The sequence below is a fragment of the Rutilus rutilus genome, assembly GCF_951802725.1.
Source record: "Rutilus rutilus genome assembly, chromosome: 20".
In the NCBI taxonomy this organism is placed as follows: Eukaryota; Metazoa; Chordata; class Actinopteri; order Cypriniformes; family Leuciscidae; genus Rutilus; species Rutilus rutilus.
In genome coordinates, this window is record NC_140225.1 from 8,177,993 (window position 1) to 8,202,406 (window position 24,414).

General features: G+C 36.3%; 1 protein-coding gene across 2 annotated transcripts in view; it reads right to left on the reverse strand.

The window, feature by feature from the left end:
• lzts2a (leucine zipper, putative tumor suppressor 2a) overlaps positions 1-20,198 on the reverse strand; it is a 59,647-nt gene extending 39,449 nt beyond the window's left edge. Inside the window, exon 1 of one of the 2 annotated variants that reach the window (XM_084391847.1) lies at positions 19,779-20,198. The gene's annotated coding sequence lies outside the window, so the exon portion shown is untranslated. The remainder of the gene's footprint in view (positions 1-19,778) is intronic. The other variant, XM_084391849.1, reaches the window with a different exon arrangement.
• Between the last annotated feature and the right edge of the window lie 4,216 nt (positions 20,199-24,414).

Sequence of the window (24,414 nt, forward strand, 5' to 3'; positions counted from 1 at the left end):
AAAAGTGTTGACAATATATTACATTGTCAAATATTATAATCATACCATAGAGTAGAAAGAAAATATGCAAATATTTAAAAAATATTTGAAAATTGAAAATAATATCATAAAAAATTTTGTTACAAATCAAAGTATTTTAATTGTTATTTAAGTTCATTAAGATAAAATTAAAGTTAAAATTTTTTTTTTTTACTAAAGTTTTACTAATTTAGTTTTTTGTCATTTTTATTAGGTTTATTGGGTTATTTAGGTTTTTTATTATGTCTATATAGTTTTTATTATTTTAATTTCATTTATTACATTTTAGTTGTTGTTATTTTAGTGCATCAAGTTATTTATCAGTTATTTTAGTTCAGTTGGTTTATTTTATATCACGTAACGAAAATGTTTTTTTTATATTTTTTAGTTTTAGTTAAATATAATAACCCTGGCTGAAACAAGGTAAGAATATAATTATTCAGATAAGTACAAATTCCCACATATTTTTACAATCACTCAGCACCTCTTCCAAAGGATTCAGATTCTGAAATAGAAGTAAAAATAGCAGTTCAGCCTCAGACCACCAGAGGGAACACAACTGGGAATGAGAGACTACAACTGTAGGGGCATCTCAGTACAGACTGTTTTTATTAGTGGCAAAGTTTAATTGATAATAATAACTAGCTGCATCATACCATCATGTGACACAGGGCTACACAACTTACATGAGAGCAATTCAAGTTTTATAACAATTGTGTGGAAAAACTGTGAAGGGTCTAGGAGGATGTTTTTTTTTTTTCTCTATGCTACTCCAGAAATTCCTCAGTTAGCCTTCAACATCATTCTTGATGAGGCAGAAAGACTCAAAAATGCTTTAAAAAAAAACTTCAAAAGAGAGGAGCTTCTCATAGCGTCTCTGCCTGTCGGATAACCCTAGGATAAATTTCTCACAAATTCCATCTTGCCTCTCCATTCTTACTCTCTCCATCCAGCACTCTCAAATTCTTTCTTTCTCTCAACCCATTTAGCTGAGAATCAGAGGGAGTGAGCAAACAGGCCAAAACCCATCAGTTACACAGATCTTTTATTGATGTTTTCTGTAGCCGTTTAATAGTTTGCTGGAACTGAAATCTGGAATAAAATGTGTTGAGTCACACAGAAACAAATGGGGACAGATGAGGACAGCCTGCAGTACATATATTAGTAGGGCTGCACGATATATTGTTTTAGCATCGATATCACGATGTGCGCATTCGGGATAGTCACATCGCAGGATGTGCGATGTACAGTATAGAAATCGTAGTTGATCGGTTCCGGTTCAGAACGCATGTGATTGGTGGAGTCACCACATGTGACATGTGAAGTCTAACCATCATTGAGTGAAAGTTGAATATTTGCATGTGTTTTCAAGTCCTGTCAGTTTAAACATCAAGCGCAAGAAGACTGTAACTTGAGCTAAGCTGACAGAATGTGATTTAGGCCTCTTTCTCTTCTTTTGAGCTTGAGCGGACACGTGCGCGGTCGGTTATGTGTTGTAAACAACTGAGAAAGAAAACGGATGCGTATCATTATATTGGATCCATGCATTCATCTTAAAGTGACAGCAGCCTAATATACTTGCAGCTGTGTGTCACCAATGTTAATCAAACAACAAAAGAGATTACTTTTGTAGCTTTAACAAAGATAAATTATATGAATTAATTATATTTAATTTATACATTGAATACTATGCAGTGCTATTTTACAGTTGATTATTCAATGTCTGTACCTGAATACAGTTAGATTTGACAGAACAACATAAAGCACTTATTTTATTTTTGTCTTTGTTCTGTTGTATTTATCTATTGTAATTTTTTTTTTTTTTTTTTTATATATATATATATATGCAGATGCATTCTACAAAATCACCCCAATAATCCTAGAATTATTCATTCTTCACAAATAGAGCTATTCAAATATCTTCTGGTGAAATTATTTTCATATCATAATATTTATGGCAGAAAAACAAAATATCGCAATGTCAGTTTTTTCCAATATCATGCAGGCCTAACATATAACAGTTCGTGCATTCTCTGTATGCACTGAATACCTGGATGGCTTTCTACAATTTGCCAAAATGTGCATTATGCAACAGAACATCCTGCACAAAAAACTGCATCCCATAATGCAATGTGCTCAACATGACCTTACATTGCCAAATGTGACGCTGAACCAGAAGTCATATTAGCCACACTTTTTAGCATCTCATTCTTGACCCATTAAAACTGTGTTTAAAATGCCAAATTATTGGACTAGTACTCTCACAAAAATGCACAGGAAACTCAACCCACAATTGATTTCAACATGCCATTGCTAACAACATGATAGCATATTAAGCGTAATAAGCAAAAAATATACAGAAAACACAAATATTAGGTAAATAGTCCATTTTTAAGCTTTTTCAAAGTTGTAAATAAAACAAATATTATTGTAGTACACTTTTCTACTTCAAAATTTCACATCTAATTCAATGTGTTACTTGCCATTTTTTCCAATTATGAAATGTACTAGTTTTTTTAGGGAAAAGTAAGTCCTATACCAAATAGTTTTACACATAGTTAAACTCTTTGTATTTTCAGTGTTCAAACTCCATACTCTATATTCACAGTAATAGTAATAGTATTCATATTCTCTTTCTGGATCACCCTTGGTTTCCATTAGAGCAGCACAATTCTGGATAAACTGAGAATCACATAAAATAGGCATCACGACTCTCCCACGATTTTGAATAGACTACAAAAAAAACAACAAAAACATTTAATTTACTAGAGGTTCTGACAAAATGTAAATTGCTGCATTTTTTTCTAAAAAAAAAAAAAAAAAACCCATTCACTGGCTAACTCGTAAAGACTTCACTTGTTTCATTACTGGATGAATCAGTGTTTTTGGACGAATCTCTTGAATGATTCAATGACAAATTGCCACCTATTGGTGTAAAGATGTAATTGATATCTTTATATGAAGCATCAATTAACTTTCAAAAGGTGATTTACTCCATTTTGATCGCTACTGTAGACATCAGCTTAGATATTAACGCAGATTTAAATGTTCCCTATCGTACTTGTTAAAGGTTTAGTCATCATAATCGAATTGTTGTCATTTAGGAAAAAGATTACGAGGGTGTTTGAACCGAGATGGGTGATCTCCACTGGTTTCCACTGAGATCACACCAGAGAGGACATTGAGAGCAGGCATTAGCATTAGTCTTGACTTCTCATCTGGAGCAGAAAATGAGAAGTATTTGTCTGGGCACAAAGTGGAAGAACAGACAGGACAGGACTGCTGAATTGAACTGGGCTCTCGGTTGTTTGGCCTTTGTACATGACTACAGTGGGTTTGTTATTCTAGCTTTGCCTTCCAAAACTGAACAATCATAGCCTTATATAATCAACTTTCACTTCAATGAATCTTCCAAGACTTCATAACCGCTCAACTGACTCAGTTCACAGTGTTAATGGACATTTGATTGGAGTGACCACAATTTGGCAGCTTTCACAGCCAAGTGTCTTATAATTGGGCGTTTTATTGGAAATGCAGTCTATCAGACCTCTCGCTTAGTGACCTTAGTGTTCGTTTGAATAACACATTCTAGATCCAAGTACCTCTAAGAGCCAAATAAGCATCACATCCTCCTACCAGAAAGCGGAACCACACAGCAGCCAACACTGAAACTAGATTACAGAACATTACAGAGATTTTATCCCACAACTTCAAAGGAGTGGGAGATTTTTCAAATAACTGTAAAAGCAATATATAACGCGTAACCAAGTCTCTGTGGACAAACTCCTGAAAAATGACTTCCATTGGACCATGATGCAACACAATGTGCAGACAATGTAGAAACATGTCCAAACATTCAGTTCATAAACACAAAGACACAAACTGCATGTTATTAACACTCAACAGATTTGAGGTAAACAAACAATGCATTCCTCTGAATATATTCAGAAAAAAAGAAAAAAAAAATTGTCCGGTGAATTGGCCCTTGTACTACTACGTTGAGTAGTACAAGAATTGATTGTTTGGTTACTATCTAATCTACCCAGACGTTGCAGATAAATGTGGAGCTATCTTGGACTAAAGGCATTTCGTTTCACTTTTTCGTTTTGTTTGCGGTGTGAAAGGGCTTTATGTGCCATGTTTTTGAGAACCTTTTTTCTTCCACATAAAAGACGGCATCTACACTTCCAGTGCACAGTGGCACAGAGGGTGACAGTACGTTTACCTACGTGAAACCAGATGTTAGGAAAGGCAGACAGCAGAGGAATGCCGCTTTTCCAAAGGGCTCTTTCAGCGTCTGTTCCCAGCCCGGACTAGACTGTTTCCTGTGCTGAAGTGTCAGGATGAGCGCGCTCTCTCTCTCTCTCTCCGCTCCAGCCCCAAGGGCAGAAAACAAACAAGGCCAATGAAGTCATCAGCCTGAGTGCCCTCAGGGAGGCCTACAGTTTCCCTGACAGAGCAGGGCAGCAGGAAAACATGCGTGTTTCTGTTTGTGTGTTTTGAGAGAGTGAGCCACACAAGGGCCAAAGGTTAAAAAAGACTGCTCTAGTAAGCATTAGAGGACCAGAGTCTGTGTGTCTCAACTACATGAATGTAGGAGCAGCACTGACGAAACTTCAGAGATACAGCTCAGCTGAACGCAATCTCCCTCAGTGCATAATCTCTGTAACAGATGGGGAGCTGTGTGAGATCAAAGCTATGATGACATTGCTATGTTACTGCTGTCAAACAGGATTTGACATGTGTATAAACATGCAACGATGTGCAGCCATCCGAAATGGTCACAGACGCGAATGTAACGGCTTCTTGAGAAAATACAAAAATATGTATCTTGTTGTATGTATCTCTCTTACATATGAGAAGAACAGCATATTACAACAGAAATGAAGCAACACAAAAAATATCACTCTTTTGAGCAAGTCGTTGTACTTACACCTAGGTAAATCCCTTCAGAAAGCTTTAAATGTGGTGAGAAAGGGAAGACCTGGAGAAATAGATTTGCCAAAGAGCATTTATTGCTATCTAATCCCTTTGGGACACTGGATCAGGATGTGCAAGGTTGCACGATAAGGATTTGTTAACTCAGACAAGATAGATGGATTACACATGTGTGTTTAGTGTCATTTATGGAAGGATGAGTAAGTGATAAAGAGCTTTTGTTTCGTGTTATCATCCACATTCATAACACAAGGAAGCTTAATGTATTAAGGAAGTGTTTGTATGTGTGTATGTGCCTCAGGCAACAACATTTGTTTGCATTTACATGTTTGCATTTTTTGGAGATGTTTATTACCTGATGCACTTGGAGAGTTTTGTTTCAAGCCATAAAAGTGTGCAATTATACAATGTGTGAGTATTGTAAATGTCATCATATCGCATTAAATATCAAATCAAATTTATTTACTTATGTAGGATGAACTATGCAGAAAACAGTATATTTATATTTAATAAATATTTTCATAAAGTTATCAACATTATTTAACTTTTAATTAGATGTTTAAACCAAGCTTTTTTTTGTATGTGGCATTTTCTCTTCAAAAAAGTACCCAACAATATACAGTGCAGACACACCTATCAAAACATTTTCTTATTCAGTATTTACTGTGTCTTGATTTCCAGTAAAAATTATTAAAACAAGACCAATCAACTTGAAAACAATCTTGTTATTGTTAACTAAAACTATTAAAACAGGTTTCATTCATTCATCTTTTTCGCGGATCGTTTTGGTGTCTGTACGCAAAAAAACGCAAAAATGTATTGCGTTGTTGTCGTGTAAACGTACCCTCAGTTTGTTCAGTTCTTTGTCATGTTGTTTATCGACCTTCCGCGACATTATCCTTTAGAACAACAACAACAAAAATCTGCATTATACATCCAAACAAAATAATGGTCAAATTTTTTTCATTGTAAAAATGCTGAATGTCTTATTGGGAGTGAGTTGCAGTACTCTGTGTGTGCGTGAGCTCGAGTCCATATGGAGATCTGATGGGGTCTGACAGGACACAATGCTTCAGTGAGACAGACCGGCCAGTCCCACAGCAGGACACTCTATAAATACCCCATCACTCCCTCTTCTCTCCTCTCTCATTTAGCTCATCAAACATGAAAAGAAGGCAGATGCATTAATAAACAGAGGATTGTGCAAATTAAGCATAAATAAACCTCAAAATCATTACTTAGAGATTCTGTTCCAGACGGCCATGCATGAGGAGAGGCTCTGGAGGGAGTTACATAACTGACTCAAATCCCCAAAACAGAAGAAGCAGCTTTGCCATAAAAAGAGTCAGGACAGCTTCTATATCTAAAAGCTTCTAGTTTATATCTCACAAATCTGACTTTTTTTTCCCTCAGAACTGCAAGTTTATTTCTCGCAATTTTTACTTTTCTACTTGCAGGTACGAGTTCTGACATCATAACCCTGTTTTTCACAGAATTATGATATAAACTTGCAATTGCGTGGAAAAAAAGTCAGAATTGTAAGATATAAACACAATTCTGAGAGAAAAAAGTCAGATTTGTAAGATATAAACTCGCAATTACCTTTTAAATTTTTTAATTCTCTGGCGGAAACAATCTTCCATAGCTCTGACAAATATACAACGTGCACTGTAAAAATGAATACGCTATATCTAATCAATAAAATTGTGGCAACAGATTACAAGCAATATTATTAATTAAATTTAACAAATTAGAATTGAGTAATAATTCATGAAATTAATTCCTTAAAAGGTAACCATTAAAATTTTAAACAATTTTTTTTTTATAATTTTAAGTCACCATTATGGTGATCAGTGTTTGTTTTAGTTGGGCTCTTGACCCTTAAATCATTTACTTTAAATTTTGTTTGGCTGCTGTACCTGAGTTATAACAGCCAGATGAACAAAGTGATCTGATGGTGTTGGTTGTGTTTTAACAATCATTATTTCAAAATCATTTAACCTGAATCACTGAACTCATATAGAGCCCAAATTCTGAGTTAGGTTTACTTTATTAATTATAGCAGCTCTGTCCTTGTACAGCATCATATTTTTAGCCTTTTCAATGAAATCCATATGATCAAATCAATAAAAAAAAAAAACTTAAAAAAAAAGTTATGTAGGCACTCACAGACACACAGAATTCGCGTATGAATCTCAGCAATGGTGACAAACAGATCACCTCTGATCATAAGCTCATTATTTATTCATGCAGCAATGTATGATGGGAGCCATGAAAGAGTTTTGATTGGTGGCAGCCAGAATGCACTGCAACATGCTTTATAATTGTCACCATTGTTGAGATTCACAGGCTGATTATTGATGTCTGTGTGTCTAAAAAATAAATCAAAACCAAAAAAAATCTTTTTTTGTAGACACGTTTAAGAAATCTTTGAATTACATTGTAAAAGTTCAAAATATTATGCTGTGCAAGAACAGTGCTGTTATAATTAATAAAGTAAACCTAAATTGGTAAATTAGGTTCCCAAGTAAATTGGGATCTATATGAGTTCAGAGGTCAAATGATTGTGAAATAATGATTATGTTAAAACACAACCAACACCATCAGATCACCTTTTCTCGTTGTTCATCTGGCTGTTATAACTCAGGTAGAGCAGCCAAACAAAATCTAAAGTAAATGATTTAAGGGTCAAGAGCCCAACTAAAACAAACACTGATCACCACAATGGTGACTTAAAATTACGGTTTTCTCCTTCAGTGATTCTGCTTGTTAACATCAGGTGTCTTCAATGTTGGCAATAAAAAAAATTGTTTAAAAAGAAATTGTTGTAAACTTTACTCATTTTAAATGGTTAACTTTTAAGGAATTAATTTGATTAATTATTACTCAATTCTAATTTGTTACATTTAATTAATAATATTGCTTGTAATCTGTTGCCACAATTTTATTGATTAGATATAGCGTATTCATTTTTACAGTGTGATGTTTTGACTGATACATTCTTATTTACCACATAAATCATAAAGAATCAGAAATTAGGCCTACACATTACATAAGACTAAAATGTCAAGAAAATGAGCTGTACAGCTCAGTACTGTGATATTGGGATCTATATTCTTTTTGTACTTGGGGTTCAGTAGGGAAATGCTGAGTCACCAAATAAACCGAAGTCCTCTCAAATCAATACTGACACACAGCTTCAGTATTCTGCACTAATCTGGCAGCAATTCACAAAGTAGCCTGTAGTGGCTGGTAAACATCAAGCACATTCTCACTGGCTGCTCTCCCAGCTGTGCTGTCCTGGTTTTGTTCACTTCTCCATGCTGCTGCCTCAATGACAAGAGATGTAATGCTCAATTAAACCTGACTCACTTTCTTACAATTCCCCACCGAGAGGCTCAGACAGGTTAAAGATCACACATTCAGGACAGACTCCCGCTTTAGGCATAGGACCTACATGAAGAGGAGGTCATACTCAAAGGTCAACCAATGTATCGCTTTGACTATAATTAGGTTTTGATAACAATTTTCCAATGAATGCTAATAATGGTTGAATGCAAAATACAATTATCATCAAAAGCAGCTATTTAAAGTGATAATTCACCCAATTTTTTTTTAATTCTTCATGATTTACTGACCTTCATGTTGTTCCAAGCCTAGAAGACTTTTGTTTGTCTTTGAAACAAATGAAGATTTGTTTTTTAATGAAACCTGAGAATTCTGTCCCTCCATTGAAAAGTCATACCACTAAAATTTGACACGTTGACAAGTTCATAAAGTCATAAAAAAAGAAATCCACATGAACCGAGTGGTGTAGTCCAAGCCTTCTGAACAGACACGATTGCTTTATATGATGAACGGATATCACCTTGCTTACCTTTTGTGGGGTTTTGTTTATTAGGTGTCACTACCAAAATGAGAAAAAAGCCTTGCATTTATCTGCCCACAGTGATCATGACACTGATAAATTGTTGTAGTGCAAGAATAAAGTGTTAGCTGACTGTTGAGAAAATTAAATGTCTCAAAATATGTATGTATGCAATCCATATGTTAAGGTAGACTCCTATTTCTTTCTACAAGGACCAGAGGAAATCCATCCTGCTCTATTAGTCCCACAAAAATGTTAATGGATGTGAAATAAACTACTCAGTCAGATTACTCAAATGGTCCTATACAGATAATAGCTTATGGCTTCATAAACCGACTTTAAAATATTTTTCTGTTTGAGCAGGATTTAGGTTGCACCCAGGCCACAAATCTTCCCGTGAGTGGTATGAACTTACACTACTGTTAAAATATTTGGGGTCAGTAGAAAGAAAGAAAAAAAGAAAGTAAAGTAGCACGGATGCAATAAATTGATGCTGTTGTTTTGAACGTTCTATTCAAAGAATCTTGAAAAAAAAGTGTATTACAGTTTCCACAAAAGATTAAGCAGCACAACAGTTTCCAACATTAAAGGGGTGATGAACTGAGAAATCAAAGTTTCCTTGAGCTTTTGACATATAAGAGATCATCATACTATAATAATATCCTGTAAGTTTCAGAACTGAAAACTACCTTGTTAGTCCAATAAAAGCTTTTATAGACATCAGGCTCAGCAAACGACTCGTTTTTCAAAGTGGGGAACTATGACGTCAAAGAGGATAAAACACCGCCTCCACAAAAGAAGACCAACGCCTACTTCAACACGGCCTGTTTAGCCCCGCCCACCGATTCGCCCAAACATGCTAAATAACATAGGACGACATGATAATTGCTAAACCGGATCGAGCTACTTCCAAGCAATAAACATGCTGTTTACTAAATATTGTGCAGCGCCTGTTTGTGGAAGAAGACAGTCTGCATAAGCTTCCTTCGGATTCCAGCATGGTTAAACTTTATTAAATCAGTCAATCACAATTTCCCGACACGGATCTGCCAGCAACATGTAAGTAACCATGTGTATTCTAATGCCTGATCTGCGATCAGTGATTTCGGTGTAATTATTCAAGTTCAGATATTTCTCTTAAAATCGTTCAATATTGTTTATGCATCAGTGACTAAACGATCAACTTCACATCATTTCTCGTAGTATTATAAAAATAATCTTTTTTTAAACTGTTATTAAATTATATACAGAAAGCGATCAAAGAACGATCCCTTTCCATTCGCCCAAGCTGTCAATCAAACAGCACAGCGTGAGCCGCGAGAGCTTATCTGGACACTTACCAAACTCGTGATGAAATAATGACACTGTTACACTACACAACGAAGCTCATACTGTGTACTCACATCGTGTTTGCATTGTGATTTGGTGTAAGCATTTGTGAGTAGGGCTGTCAATCTTCCTCTATAATACTATTCGAATTCCATTCCTTATTTTATTTAATATTCGAATAATATTCGAATATTAAATGCTCAAATTCATCCTATTATTAATATTTACGACATTACAAAGTCTTATGGATCGCCAATGCGTGATGTTGATCGGTCTCATATCTTCACAGATAAACCGTCAGTTTGTCTGTTATTGCCTTTTGGCGGACAGCTGGTAGCAGTTGAGCCCCGTGATGAGGAGAGAGAGAGAGAGGCAGAAATAAAAGTAATTCTTGCCTGTTTTAGCGGCGGTTCCTCGGACAGATCGCCTAGCTTGTCAGGTTGTAAGTTGTCATAAAAAAAATAACGGATATTTTCCTCTCCGTTTTGGCCTTCCGTCCACAATGTCACGGCGTTTTTATTAATGAAAACGCACTCCAAAGTGGATATATTTGAAGACGCCGTTTTCACGTTGTAATGTGGACTGAGAATCAAATTGTTGATCTCCGTTACCGTGGAGACATTCCTCTCCGCGACTTTTGACAGTTGTTATGATGATACAGCGTGGATAACGTGCACAATTGTGTTACGATTCAAAAACTTTATTGTTTATAAGACGAAACAAAAGCATTTAATTTTCACATGTGTGTGCCAAGGCGGCGAGAAAGGCAAGATTGCATAAAAAAAAAAAAAAAAACATAAAAAAGCAATATTCGAATAGGAACTTCAGCAATCGAATAGTATTGATTTTTTTAATATTCGAATTATATTCGAATTTCGGAATTCGTTCCAACAGCCCTATTTGTGAGAGTGCAAAAATTGCGTTGCAATGATAAGATCTTTATTCACGCGATCAACAGACTGTCTGTCATCTGCTCAGTCAGTGCTCGTCATGCTGCAACCTTTCATGTGATGGAATGGAATAGATTTAAATATAATGTTTTAAACTATACTTTTCACGATTTGTTAATCTCGATAGCTGTAATAGTAAAAACGTAATAAAAGTTTTCGAGAGAGTTCCTGTAATACTAGCTATTTCATGCAAGCATGTCAGCCAATCACAGCAGTGGGCGTTTGCACTGCAGTCTCACAGCAGACACGCCCCTTAAAACAGAGCGTTCAAATCTGAGGCAGAAATCAGGCTTGGAAAAATGGCTTTTATTTATAAATTATGACAATTTTTGATGTAAAAATCATACTAACATTATAAGGGCACCCCAGGCAACATTATAAAATAATAAAACAATCCAGTTCATGACCCCTTTAATGTTTCTTTAGCAGCAAATCAGCATATTTCTGAAGGATCATGTGACACTGAAGACTGGAGTGATGATGCTGAAAATTCCATCTTGCCATCACAAGAATAAATTACATTTTAAAATGTATGATAAATTACATTTTAAAACAATTTAATGTGATATGACATTAAAAAAAGTTATTTTACGTTGTAATAATATTTCACAATATTATGTTTTTTTACTGTATTTTGATCAAATAAATGTAGCTTCAGTGCGCATAAGAGACTTTTAACCCCACTATTTATCATTATTGGTCGATGAATTATATATTACTACTACTATATATGTTTCCATGTGGATTAGAGTACTAAATGTGAGACTGTTCGGCTCTAAAACACACACACACACACACACACACACACATTACTGATTCCTCCATTAACAGAGCAGCAGCATCAGACCTGTCCCTAAAATTAAGTTAAAAAGACAGAGCGCCAAAACAGCATGAGGAAAAAAATATATATAATCAACCTTACCATGCATTTAAAGCAAGAGTATTGAGTGGAAATCTGTCTGCCCCCATCACAGCTTTATATGACAGCTCATCTCAGCCATGAATGCTGTGATTCACAAAGTCTCCTGGAAATGTCAGGGAAGTTTTTTGGACAAGGTGGTTGTAGTGACATAAATCAGAGTTATGGAGTGGGAGGAGAGGTTTAGTGTTTGCGTTGTTGAGGAGAGGGGTAATAAAATTACTATGGGGCTTGAACTGAACCCCAGAGCTTACAGGCGGAGCTGCGAAAACATCAGCAGCCAAACAGACCATTCCTCATCTCCTGGCTCCAATGAAGGGGTATGAGGACACAGCCAGAGGGTGGACGCCACACCACAGAGAGAGGAAAAACAACTATTTATCTTCTTTTTCCAACTGTCTGCACTTATGGTAAAATGTGAATAGCGGCAACATTCACAGAGACAATTTATGGAACACCCCTACTTTCTTTTCATTTTGGAATGGGAAAACGAGAGAGAGAGAGAGAGAGAGAGAGAGAGAGAGAGAAAGGGTGGATGAAAATCAGAGAGAGAGAGAGAGAGAGAGAGAGGGTGGATGAAAATCAGAGAGAGAGAGAGAGAGAGAGGGTGGATGAAAATCAGAGAGAGAGAGGGTGGATGAAAATCAGCTGATGGAGGGGGGCTAAAGAGGGAACAGCACCACAGGCGATCTGGCAGAGTCATTCACTAAACTCTATCCACATGGAGCTCACAGTAACTCAACTTCCCACAATTACACTAAGTGCAAAATTTCCCACATGTGCACACACACACACACACACACACAGAGAGATCAATTCTTTATATGGCGATGCTGTAAAAGTTCATTTGATTTTATGGGCTATGAGGAACTTTACCTTTGGGAAATGGATCCTATGAACCACAAGGTCCTGAATTTGCTGCTTTTTAAGACTAAAGCTTCAGAGAAGTATGGAGAGTTGTGTATAGAGTGCCACAGGGATGACATCATTTTGTAGGCCAATCCGGAAATTATCATCACCCTAGTTCCTTCGACAAAAACGTTTTACATTGGCTTTTGGATAATTGCAGATAATAAGCTCTGTGACCGAGTTTATAATTCTTGCATGTTTTGTTCATCAAGATGTTCTTTACAATTTACACAACAATTCCAAAATTCTAACTCGTTTCTGGGTTTTGGGACTCATTATTGCAGTATTCTATTGCAAAGGTAAGAACAAAAACATTACTGGGTATAATAGGCCTATGCTCTTTTACAGACTGACTAATATTGTGTGCTGGCAAGAATGTCACTCTGAACTAAAAGTCACTGTGTAAAAGTGAATTGTCCAATACCGATATCTAAAGAGCAATCACAGTGCTTACACCTTTTGGAGAAACATCATTGGACCTCACTGACTTTCAATATAAAAAACTACTGAGACATTAATATTGATATGAAGGTGAGTAAATTCTGACCGAAATTTCATTTTTGCATTTAGCCGACCCTTATCTAAAGTGACTTACAATATAGAAACATAAGCAATTCATCAAAGAGCCAATAATATATGTAGTATACATTGCTAAGTTTATTAGAAAGCTAGATTAGGAAATGAGTTGAAGCAAAGGAGAAGAGAAGACGATTTGTGTGTGTGTGTGTGTGTGTGTGTGTGTGTGTGTGTGTGTGTGTGTGTGTGTGTGTGTGTGCGTGCGTGTGTATTGGTTTAAGCTTGTGGCGTGGTAAATTGCTTGCAGTATACATTTAATAATGGTAAATGATACATAGACAAATAGTTCAAGAACATATTTTAATTTTATTTTAATTATTAAAAACTCTTTAACACAATATTTAGTAAAATGTTAAAAATAAAAATGGTTAATTATACCCTGAAAAAGGGCTAATGCTTCTGTTAAAATAAAGTGGCCATGACCAATGCCATTATAAATGGGCAAATATTGGTATATTAATCAGCCTGGCTAATAAATCACTGCAAATTAGTTTAGTTATTAGTAGAGAAACGGTGGATATATAGCATGCATATATGAATTTATAAAGTGATGGCAATTACAGAGAATGATAAAGGCAAATGTAAATTAAAATTAAATTTAAAAATTATTTGTCGCTTAGAATCTCATATAAATTCACAAACTGAAGAGCGAGCAAATCAAGATTTCAAACTTTAATTGTGTGCCAATATAGGACTTCCCAGACAAGTCTTTTTACACAATGCATCAGTGCAACCCAATGGAATGTCAGAAAAATGTTTGCTTAATTTAATGGGACCTCAACATTCAGATCTGCTCGTTACTCTTAAACATTGCCATCCTTCCAAATGCTTGCTCCATCGGTCAACACATTCCAAGCTGAATACTTGCCTGTTATGGATGCTTCTGGCTCAACATGTCCTGTCTGGATGAAGTGGTCTGGTCATAATGGACAGCACTGAGACAGTATAGTGTCTGCTGGACCATCTCCTGACACTCTGACCTCATTTCATTACCTTCACGTAATTCACAGATGCCTCTCAACATGGGATCAGCAGCGAGGAAAACGGCCATTGAGAGAGGTCAACAACATTGCTACAGTCACTCAGGGCTTTTGCAGATTAAGTGTCTCTATATCGCAGACGCTAATAAGTCTGTCTGTCCACCATGTGAGATGGGGGTGGTTAAGGACACAAAATGAGGGCTGTTGAAGTTGCATTGCTATGCTGTGTGGACATAATCCCCTCACAAAACGGGGCAATCTAAGCCTACACGGCTCTTTGGAGATGCCTGAGACTGCCGTCATGGTTCAGCATGACTGGACTGAGCATAAGCCCTCTGGTTTATGTAGCATGCTGTGTCAAAGACAGAGACGCATTATTCCAAACTATCTGCAATTTATTAACCTGAGGTTCGGATGCATGGATCAATAACACAAGTGACAAATTCCACAAAAGATTGATTTCAGGATTATCTTACATAGCTGGTAAGAACCTTCAAAGAGGACATCAATATCTGATTTCTTCATCTTCATCGTACTAGACAAAGTACGATACAATTTTCATTGATAAACATACTCTTAGAATAAGTGTTCTGTTAAAAGTCTGTGATAGTCTGTCGATTTGACTCTCTGTGGGCAGGGATACAAACATTTAGAAGTATAATCTGTAGTTTTCACGCAAGCCCTGAAGCTGTCAAAAGGTGTTTTGCATTATCCGGTGGACTTTTGCTGACAAGTAAACACAAATTTCTCGGTCCAGATAACACGGAGAACGAGTAAACATTGTTAATTTTTCAAATACTACCAACATTCAATACAAAGCAGGTTAAAAATCATCGAAATTACAATTTAAGATCTCAGGATTGGTCAATTTTACTTAATTTTACTCAAAAATATGACAATAAATTTCAGTGTAGGAATTAAAAACATGTTCATCATAGGGATATACTGAAAAAAAATGGCAACAAATATTATTATTGTTGAATGCGAACTAAAATGTGTACCATTATTACGTTCATTTAGCCTCCTCCCCTCCCTGTTGGATTGGTCTTTTGAGAGGTAGGTGTTGACCACACACACAAACACACACACGCAAGAGGATTAGAGGGTCAGTCTGTATAAATGGTGAGGACATACTGGTTAAACAGCTTCTTTGCCTCCAAACACAAATCTCAGCCTTTCTTCCTTGCTAAATCAAATTGCAAACTTGGCATTCCTCTACCCTATTCCGCTCTTGAACTAATGTTTACACACCTAATTACAGATCAGAGGTTAAAATGCAGGCAAGGTTAACAGTTGTAAAGCAGGAAACTCTGGCATGTCACACAGTTTGCTTGCTTGTAGTCAGTGGGAGTTGCACTGGACAAGCCAGCAGCACAGCAGAAAGAGGTGAGAGTCAGAGCGGCTTGTCTCCTATAATAACTCACATCACCGTGGGACGCACTGTGCAGTGAAAACAGTCGTGAGCTGAGGACCCCTGCGTCGCATCAGCTTGGAGACTTAGATGGAGAGAAAGTGCTGCATGCTTTACATCTCTGGCAGGCCAAAGATCATAAATCAGGGGATGTACAAAAAGGACAGTGTTTTCATAATATTTCTTTCTCAGTGTGGGGGTGTACAGATTTGCAGAGCCCTTTGACGGGGCAGATTCCTGACTAATGGAAAGCAGGCTAAGCACAAGATGCTGATGCCTTGGTGCACCATATATCGGTGGCAAAAATATTATTCTTTATAACATGGGATTCTTTATTTTATTTGTTTATAAGGCCATTTGTAACTTGAATGTGCGAGGCTTCAGGTGTCAACCTCTTCAAGATATTTCTGTACATAAAATTGCAGTGCATCCCTAATTCTGTCATCATACAAATGGGCAAAGTACACTACATCATACTTGACACATCACTGGGAATCACGTCTTGCTGCTCCACAGACCTTCACGGGTAATGAAAGGGCATCTTCGTGGGAAGAGCTAACAGACTGTCACTATCATTGTGCTAACTTCACTCTTTGAGGTCAGTAGTAGTGAAGCTTGGGTACTTTGCTTGTCCTCAACATCACAGCGGCCAGCACTACACTGACATCTTGACTGTGGATTTAGCAGAATAATGGCTCCTCACAGCTCTCATTATCACAACCCATTCAATCACTGCGTTTGATTAATTTATTCTGTGTAAATGAATCTGTATATGAACAGTGTTTCTGCCTAAATTAAAATATGTCAGTGCTCTGTGATAGATTGAAAATGAGGAATCCAATCAACAGCCACAGAGAGGCCTATTGACCAGAGCAACGCAGATAATACCGTTTCTATTTGTATAGAAACTTTATCCATGTGACATATTAGTAGAAATAGAACACTAAGAAATCAGAGCTGCATGCATTGATTTACTCTCAGGAATATTAATGGATGGCTCCACCCCCAGCATGATACAGATCAACTGCTTCCATAATCCATACACACACACACACAGAGACCCATAAATAGACACATACACTTATGCATATCTCAGCAAATGAGCCTGCAAGCGGGCAGCCTTAAGAACACTTGATCTACTCTCAGGACTCCAATCACGTAAAAATACAATTCTTCATTTAAAACAGACAGCAAAGTCTTGGTGAATTTAATAAATGGCTATGTAAGAGCAACTAAATCAAAGATTTATGGTATTCTCTGAGCCAGCACTGAATTTTTCCCACATTGAACATATCAGAGATAACCTCATAAATTTGGTGGTGCTAGCATGTTGGAGAATCGATGTGCACTTCCAATCAAGACAAACACGGCAGGCAAGGTTATAGACTAGAGCGATGCCTGCCAAAAGCCATCCAACGTCCTATGAAATTACAAACTCTATCTCCATTGATACGGTATGATGCCAAATTCATTAAAACAGGTGCTTTGTTCATTTTATATCTCTATATTTGTCAAATTAAACACCATACTGGGAGTTAAAATGAAAACTGATTCAGTGAGGCTGTCAATGCAGTTGGTTCAAAGTTCTATGATCTACATGTAATATCATTTGATCTTGTGATCAGTGATTCCCACACACTGTCAGCAACAGCTGGGCATTCATGCTGTAAGCCTTCCAGCACACTGACTTGCCTCTCTTCACACTATAAACACTCTGACAGCTCCTGTGAGTGATTCCACTCCGCTTGACTCATAAAAGCAGTCTGTTGATATTAAACTGCCTGCACTTGTGAAATTATAAAACTTCGTGCAATACAACTACAGAAATGTACAGCATGCAAAACTGTTTTCTCTTGGGAAGAAAACTATTTTGGCAGAGAGATTTTGAAAATTTCAAATACTGACAATTTATACTTTACATTTCATCTTTCTCTGTGGAAAGGGTTTATATTATTCAAAAATAACTTTTAAATTGACTCCTGTAGCTAACTTCAAGGCCTAAAATTAAATACAGCTGCCAGGATAGTTTGTCACATTTATGAGAAATATTTAGGATGGAACTGGGTGGGTGAAATGGTTATGAAATATAACTTATTCACCCACCCACTTCTATCCTAAATATTTCCAGTGGGATGCCAGAAAGCAGCTGGGTATGGTACGGACCATGTGAAGTGCCAGGATTCAGAGTTTCAGTATGTAGGCATTGCAGTGGAGCAGTTAAGACCCTCCAAATCACAATATCCTGTTTCACATAGACTTTAGGTTAAAGAAAATAAAGATAGACTGCTAAATATGTTTCACAATAAGACTGAAAGTCCAGAGAGAGGCTTTGTTGACAGTGTGAAGAATGTCTTTATTACAGCAGAATCTTATCTAGTCTAATATTTGATCTTCTAAAGATGGGTGGTGGTGGCACAGGTAGGTTCCTAGAGTCTTACATTAAGGGACTTTGTGTTTTCAGTTAATACAATCTCAGAGAATGTCTGTATTATATGTTGAGAAGAAACAGAACTCGTTTGCTGAGTGTGTTGAGCACGACAGGTAAGTTGGTCAGAGATAAGACTGATTCTTTTAAAGAACTGGAGGAAAAATATGACTGATGTTCTTGTAGTGTGTTTAGGCACTTCAGTGTTTTGGATCGTTACATAAAAATTATTGGGTATTTTATGTCTTTGTCTTCAGTTTTAAGTTGTTCCAATGATTTGCAAAATAGAATGTTTTACTGATTTACAATTTGACTAAGAATAAAAACATTGCTTTACAATTAACACAACATGTACCATAACTCTTGTCATACAGCGCAGCACATAAAACAAAGGCTGTTTTAAACAACAACAGCTGGCTGTGAGAAGCTGCTACTAACTAACATACTGAAGTAATAGTAAGTGGGTGAATGTCACAACACTTTCTAGAATATCACTGAAAATCCAAAAAATCAAATTGAGAATAATTGGAAAATATTACAAAAGATCCTTAACACTGGCAAAACCTTTGAAAGCAAACTGTTATGTGAAAAACACACACTGAATTCATTCTCATATAATTAACAAGGTAGAATTATCATACAGTACACTTGTCAAAGGTGAGATCTGAACCTAACTAGGGATTGTGTTAAATACAAAACTCAGAGCTATTCAGACTATTCAGACAATGTGTCTCCAGGAGGGACGCTCCATATGCTGTAATTAAAAAACACACTAGGATGCCATAATTACTTTTGCAGGGATAAATTGGTGTCCGTCTGAATTTAACATAATTATGACCTTTATAAAGCATTCAGTCACTTCACTCTCACAGCCAAACAAACAGCAAAAACAACATGCATAAGCACAAATGAAGATCAACTGTGATGAACTTTACATTTTAGAAATCAGTAAGAGGGCAAATCTACAAATGCTGCACTTTGCAGAAAACTGAAAAGGTCAATAATGAAGTTTAACGTTTAATCTTACTTAATTTTTAGTGAGATGCCATAGCATCAGTTGTTACTATTAAAATATTATTAAAAACTGGGTATCTCATAAATAGGTATAGGCTAGTATGTTTTTAAATCTGCAATAAGAACAAGCAACAAAAATAGTAGTTTAAATTAATAGGTGATATCTAAACAACATTACCCATAGAATTTCAATGCCATTTTTTTACAGAAACGTTAGCCTAGCCTACTAATGAATAGGCTAAGTACTAATGTCTAGTGAATTGTTAAGTAAAAAAAAAAAACACGGTCGTCAGTAGTAACTAAAAGTACTAGCCTACAGTGAGATACAAATATAGTATGGTTAGTTATAAGCAATGCATGTTAAAACAAAACTTACAAAATAGACAAAGCATATGTAACGCTGTGAGCTCAAACTTTTTAAAGCAGATTTAAGTCACTCACCGTTGACTAACGTTATGTGAAGAGCGCTTGAGCAATACCGTCCATAAAGAAGCTTCTGAAGAAACAGCGTCCTGCTATTTTCAATGCCTCCAAAGGCTGGTGAAGTTCACGCGGATCTGAGCCGCCGTTTCTCTTCTCTAAAGAAGGACAAACTCCCGTAGCTGAAGGTTAATACACGGAGCCACTGCATATCTCAGCGTCCATCCTGCTGGAAGTGACTGCTGCAAACTGCCTTGAATCCCGCTGCTCCCTTTCCCTGTCCCTGTCCCCCTCGCTCCGAGTCCGCACTGGCCCGCCGCTGGCAGAAGCGCGAGAGTGCCTCACATTCGGTCCCGACCGCTGATCTGGAGCGACAAGCTGTAAGGCTATGGGAGAGTGGCCATGTGCGGGGGGCTCGCGACGGACGACACGTTCAAGTTCACGAAGCAACTTGAGCTGTCTTGTAATTTATGGTGAATGTCAAACCAACCGTAAACAGGCACTGCTGAGTGCTGAATGGATACATTTAATACTGACGCTAAAATGTGTCGAGTCGACTACAATCATTTCGTAGGCTATATAAAAAATGTGAATGTCTAATTGTCTTTCATAACATGATCAACTGAAAATGTAGAAGGATTCTCTACACCCCCCACTTTGTCAGAATTGTTTCTTTGTCAGAATTGTTGTATGTTGTATTGTTAAATAACTATAATATTTTGGCAAGGTCAAATTAAGTTCACATAAGGCAAGTTGTAAGTCCAATATGTCCAACCATTAGTTACAATATTTGTTAACCAAACCAATTGTTTGATATTTTAGTTATCTTTTACATGTGCAGCTTCATAATTGTTTTACTGTGTAAATTTGCTGAAAAATAAAGGCTACTGTAGGCTACACTGTAAAAAAAATTATTTTCGTGATTTATCACAACATGTTTTTCTTTTGTCAAATAAACTTAAAATTTGAAGGCAACCAAGTTACTTTTTTAAGTTAAACCAACAATATATTTTTTTACAGTGAGGTTCCACTGTGACAACATACCCCATATAGTATGTGACAGCATGCATCGCAATAATAAGTGAAGTTCACAACGTAATTTCGGGAGGAGTAAACCCATCTAATCTTTCAATTATCTGCTGGAGCATATAAGCAGGCGCTCACCTTGCTCTGGCATCAGCTGTTTTGGCATCCCTGCACCTCATATAATTCAGGCATCTTGCTACCATACTCATCATCCAAGCATTAGTAGTCCCACTGGGGGGTATATATAAGCTCGAGTTGAAGCAGCTCCCTCAAGCCCCTCCACTGCGGACAGCAAGCCAAATACGCTTAACCTTATAGCTTAAAGATTATACGGGCAAAGGAACTCGTGAACTGTTTAATATCTTTTTTGCTTTTTTTTTTTTTATCAAGAAAATTTTTTTTCCAATGTGTCTTGATTTTTTCAAAAACACCCTGTAAAATATTTACTGGACTACAAAGTGTGGCAATCATATTCCATAGTCATTTCTGAAACAGTCTATTCTAAGTCCCCTGGCCAGGAAAGGTCTTTGAAATATGATTCATTATTGTTTGAGGTAAAGGACTAAATAAGCAGAGGGTGAGACACAAAGAGCAAAGGAGTGGTATTTGTTATATCATCAAGGCACAAGTTTCTTGTGACTCTGCTCAAGGCAAAACATTGATCTTTCAACAAAATGTTATATCTGACAGAACATCATCAAAGAAAGACTTTGATCAGCACGCACGTCACAACTATTCCGTTAATCGCGAATAGACTTTATATATAAATGTCTAAATATGTTGTAAATATATACAGTAGTAAATGAAAGCCTGTAGGGGGCTCACCAGGGTTCTCAGCAGGACAACAAAATTGTCCCATCATTCATTGTTTATAACCTGACTTCCAAGAAACCATGTTTGATGGCAGTAATCATAAAAAAAAAAAAAAAAAATTGAAAGAGGCATCAAATGGCATGTAAATAAGTATATGATCTTAAAAGATTATTTCAGCAACAACACTGTTACTGTAGATCAACTTTTTAGCGCAATTTTCCACCGGACAAAATTGCGATTAACAACTCATGATTTCTGTTCTGTTCTGTCTGTGTGCACCAATCTTGCACTTCTATCTACACCTCAACCAGACCACCTAGAGACTTCGGGTTTTCGGCATTATGTTAAGGAAGGTCTAATCTCGGGAACGCAAAAAAAAAATCCAGGAAAAGATTTTGGATTTCCTGGAAATTCCAGAAAAAATTCATTTTTTTGCAAATTTCTCGGCATAGCTATTGAGTTGAAACAAATTGCAATAGATAGCTTCTAAAATTTACAATAATATTAGAAAAAAAGATTTGATCAAAAATCTTTCCTTTATGCTTCAAAAATTGAATTTTGAGTGTTGTGATCCCATGACGTGAGAAAATTGCGCTAAAACACTCACTGAGTTTTTATTACTTGTTTTACTATATCCCTATTATATAGATCATAAATTGCACATCAGTATACACAGAATTCCACAAAAGTATTCAAAGGTTCTAGAAAATATATGTCTGTATAAATCAAGTTCATATTCATTTTGACTATTAGCCAACACTTAATTATGTGAGTTGTCAAGACTCAAATTTTTCACAGTCACTATAGACGTTTTCTTAGTTGTCCCCATAATTCTATCTGATCATATTGTTAAGTGGTGTAATGATGCACTGTGTAGGGAGCGTGAGATGAACGTTTGTCTGAATGAACGTTTATCTCTGACGGCCCCTCGTGCATTTCAATGCATGTTTTCATGCTTCTGGATACTCATATGCATTTATTTAAAAGCATATACAATATATCATGATTGACTCTTATAACTGACTCAAATATGAAAAAGTTATTTACCATTTGCAGTTTAATAAAATGCAACTGCAGTCCTGGTTTTGAGCCATGGATTGCCATAAAACAAAAATAAAGGCTCTTAGTTCATATGAGTTCATTAAACTAAAATGTCATGGGGCTCAATTAGACATTCAGTTTCAGAGCAACACAGCAAGCCTGAAGGGATATATTTGCATAATTCAAAACCTGTTAAATCAGCGGAGCGCACTGCAGCATAAACATTCTCACATGTACTGTATACACTCTTGTACTGTACGACCTCTCACACAAAGCTCATCTCTTTGTCCACAAGCTTCCCCATAACTGTGTAGAGTAGACAAAGACAAAACTAGGCCAATAACAGTCTATTTCCCCCTCGGCTTGTTTGAAGCGCTGTTAATTGTTGTGTTGTCCTTTTATTATTTAAGACTTGCTTGCTAAAAATGAGTAACAAAGTCAGTTATTTCACACATTAAAAATTTCAGAATAATTTAAATAAGCTATGTTTAAATACGCACTTTTTTTTTTACCAGAAAGTGAATTAATAATAACTGAAGCTGTTTTTTGTCCTCTTACGCTTGGGAAAATCGCATTGGATCTGGGCTGTTGAAAGAGAACGACCATCACTGTGAATTATTATTATTCAGACACTCCAGAAGTGTCACACATTATACAGCAGCAAAGTACTTTGAGATAACTGTCCACTGTAGTCTCCATATTGAAGATTATTTAAATCAGTTTCAAGCCTTTCAATATGTATGTTACAGACAATAACATGGCAGACGTAACACTGACATAAAGGACAAACCTTACTCCTAACATATTATGTGAGGCATTAATAGTCAGTTGAAAAAAATTTTTTTGTCTAATTTTCCATCCCAGAAACTTTGAGAAACTCTTCTGCAATTCATCTTTAGTCTTAGAAAGTGTAAATGTAAATTGTGGACCCGTTTCAAATAGAAACCGACAGCAGAGGGCATCTCATTTCTCCAGCCAATTTTTCAATCATTACAATAAGATGGATAGAGAGAAAGAGCAAGAAATAATGAGCTGTTTACCTTAATTCCTGGCTTCATTTTAACTTTTCAAAGTCTCTCAGGTTCAGAGTTTGATGCATATGGACAGATTTTGCTGATGTGATGTAGCTGGGGGTAAAACTGTAATTAGTCAAAGTAAAAAAAAAATTTTTTAATAAAACAGACCAGAATACTAAAAACTAGCATTGATAGGATGGCAACTTAAATTTTAAAGGACAAAACAATTTCCATATCTTGATCAAATTCTGGTGAATATTCATCGGACCGAGTGGCTATGGTTAATAATACAATATTTGGTCCAGTGTTTAGTCCGTGTGTTTATTACATGCTAGGATGTTATCATGTAAAATATAACGTATCATTTACTTCTTGTAAGTTGCTCATGATACATGGATGGATGATTATGTGAATAACAAACTTTTTTTGGACACATTTGTTTATCACTTTTTAAGCCAGTCATTTTTTCAGAAACATCACTCAACCCTTAAATGAAAGAGCAGAAAAACAAAAAAAACAAAAATGTAAACAAAGTGGCCAGCATAATCAATGGCATGCAATAATGTGAATATATTGTAATCAGATCTGATTGATAAAGACAGGATCTTTAGTCATTTTGTTGGAGAGAGCTTACAGAAATCCCTTAGGGTTTCTGAGGATGAAAAGCATTGCCACATTTTATAATGCCTGCCATATTTTCTGGTCAATCGCCCATTTCACAAATGCTCCAATAATGAACCGGAACAAAAAACACCATCATG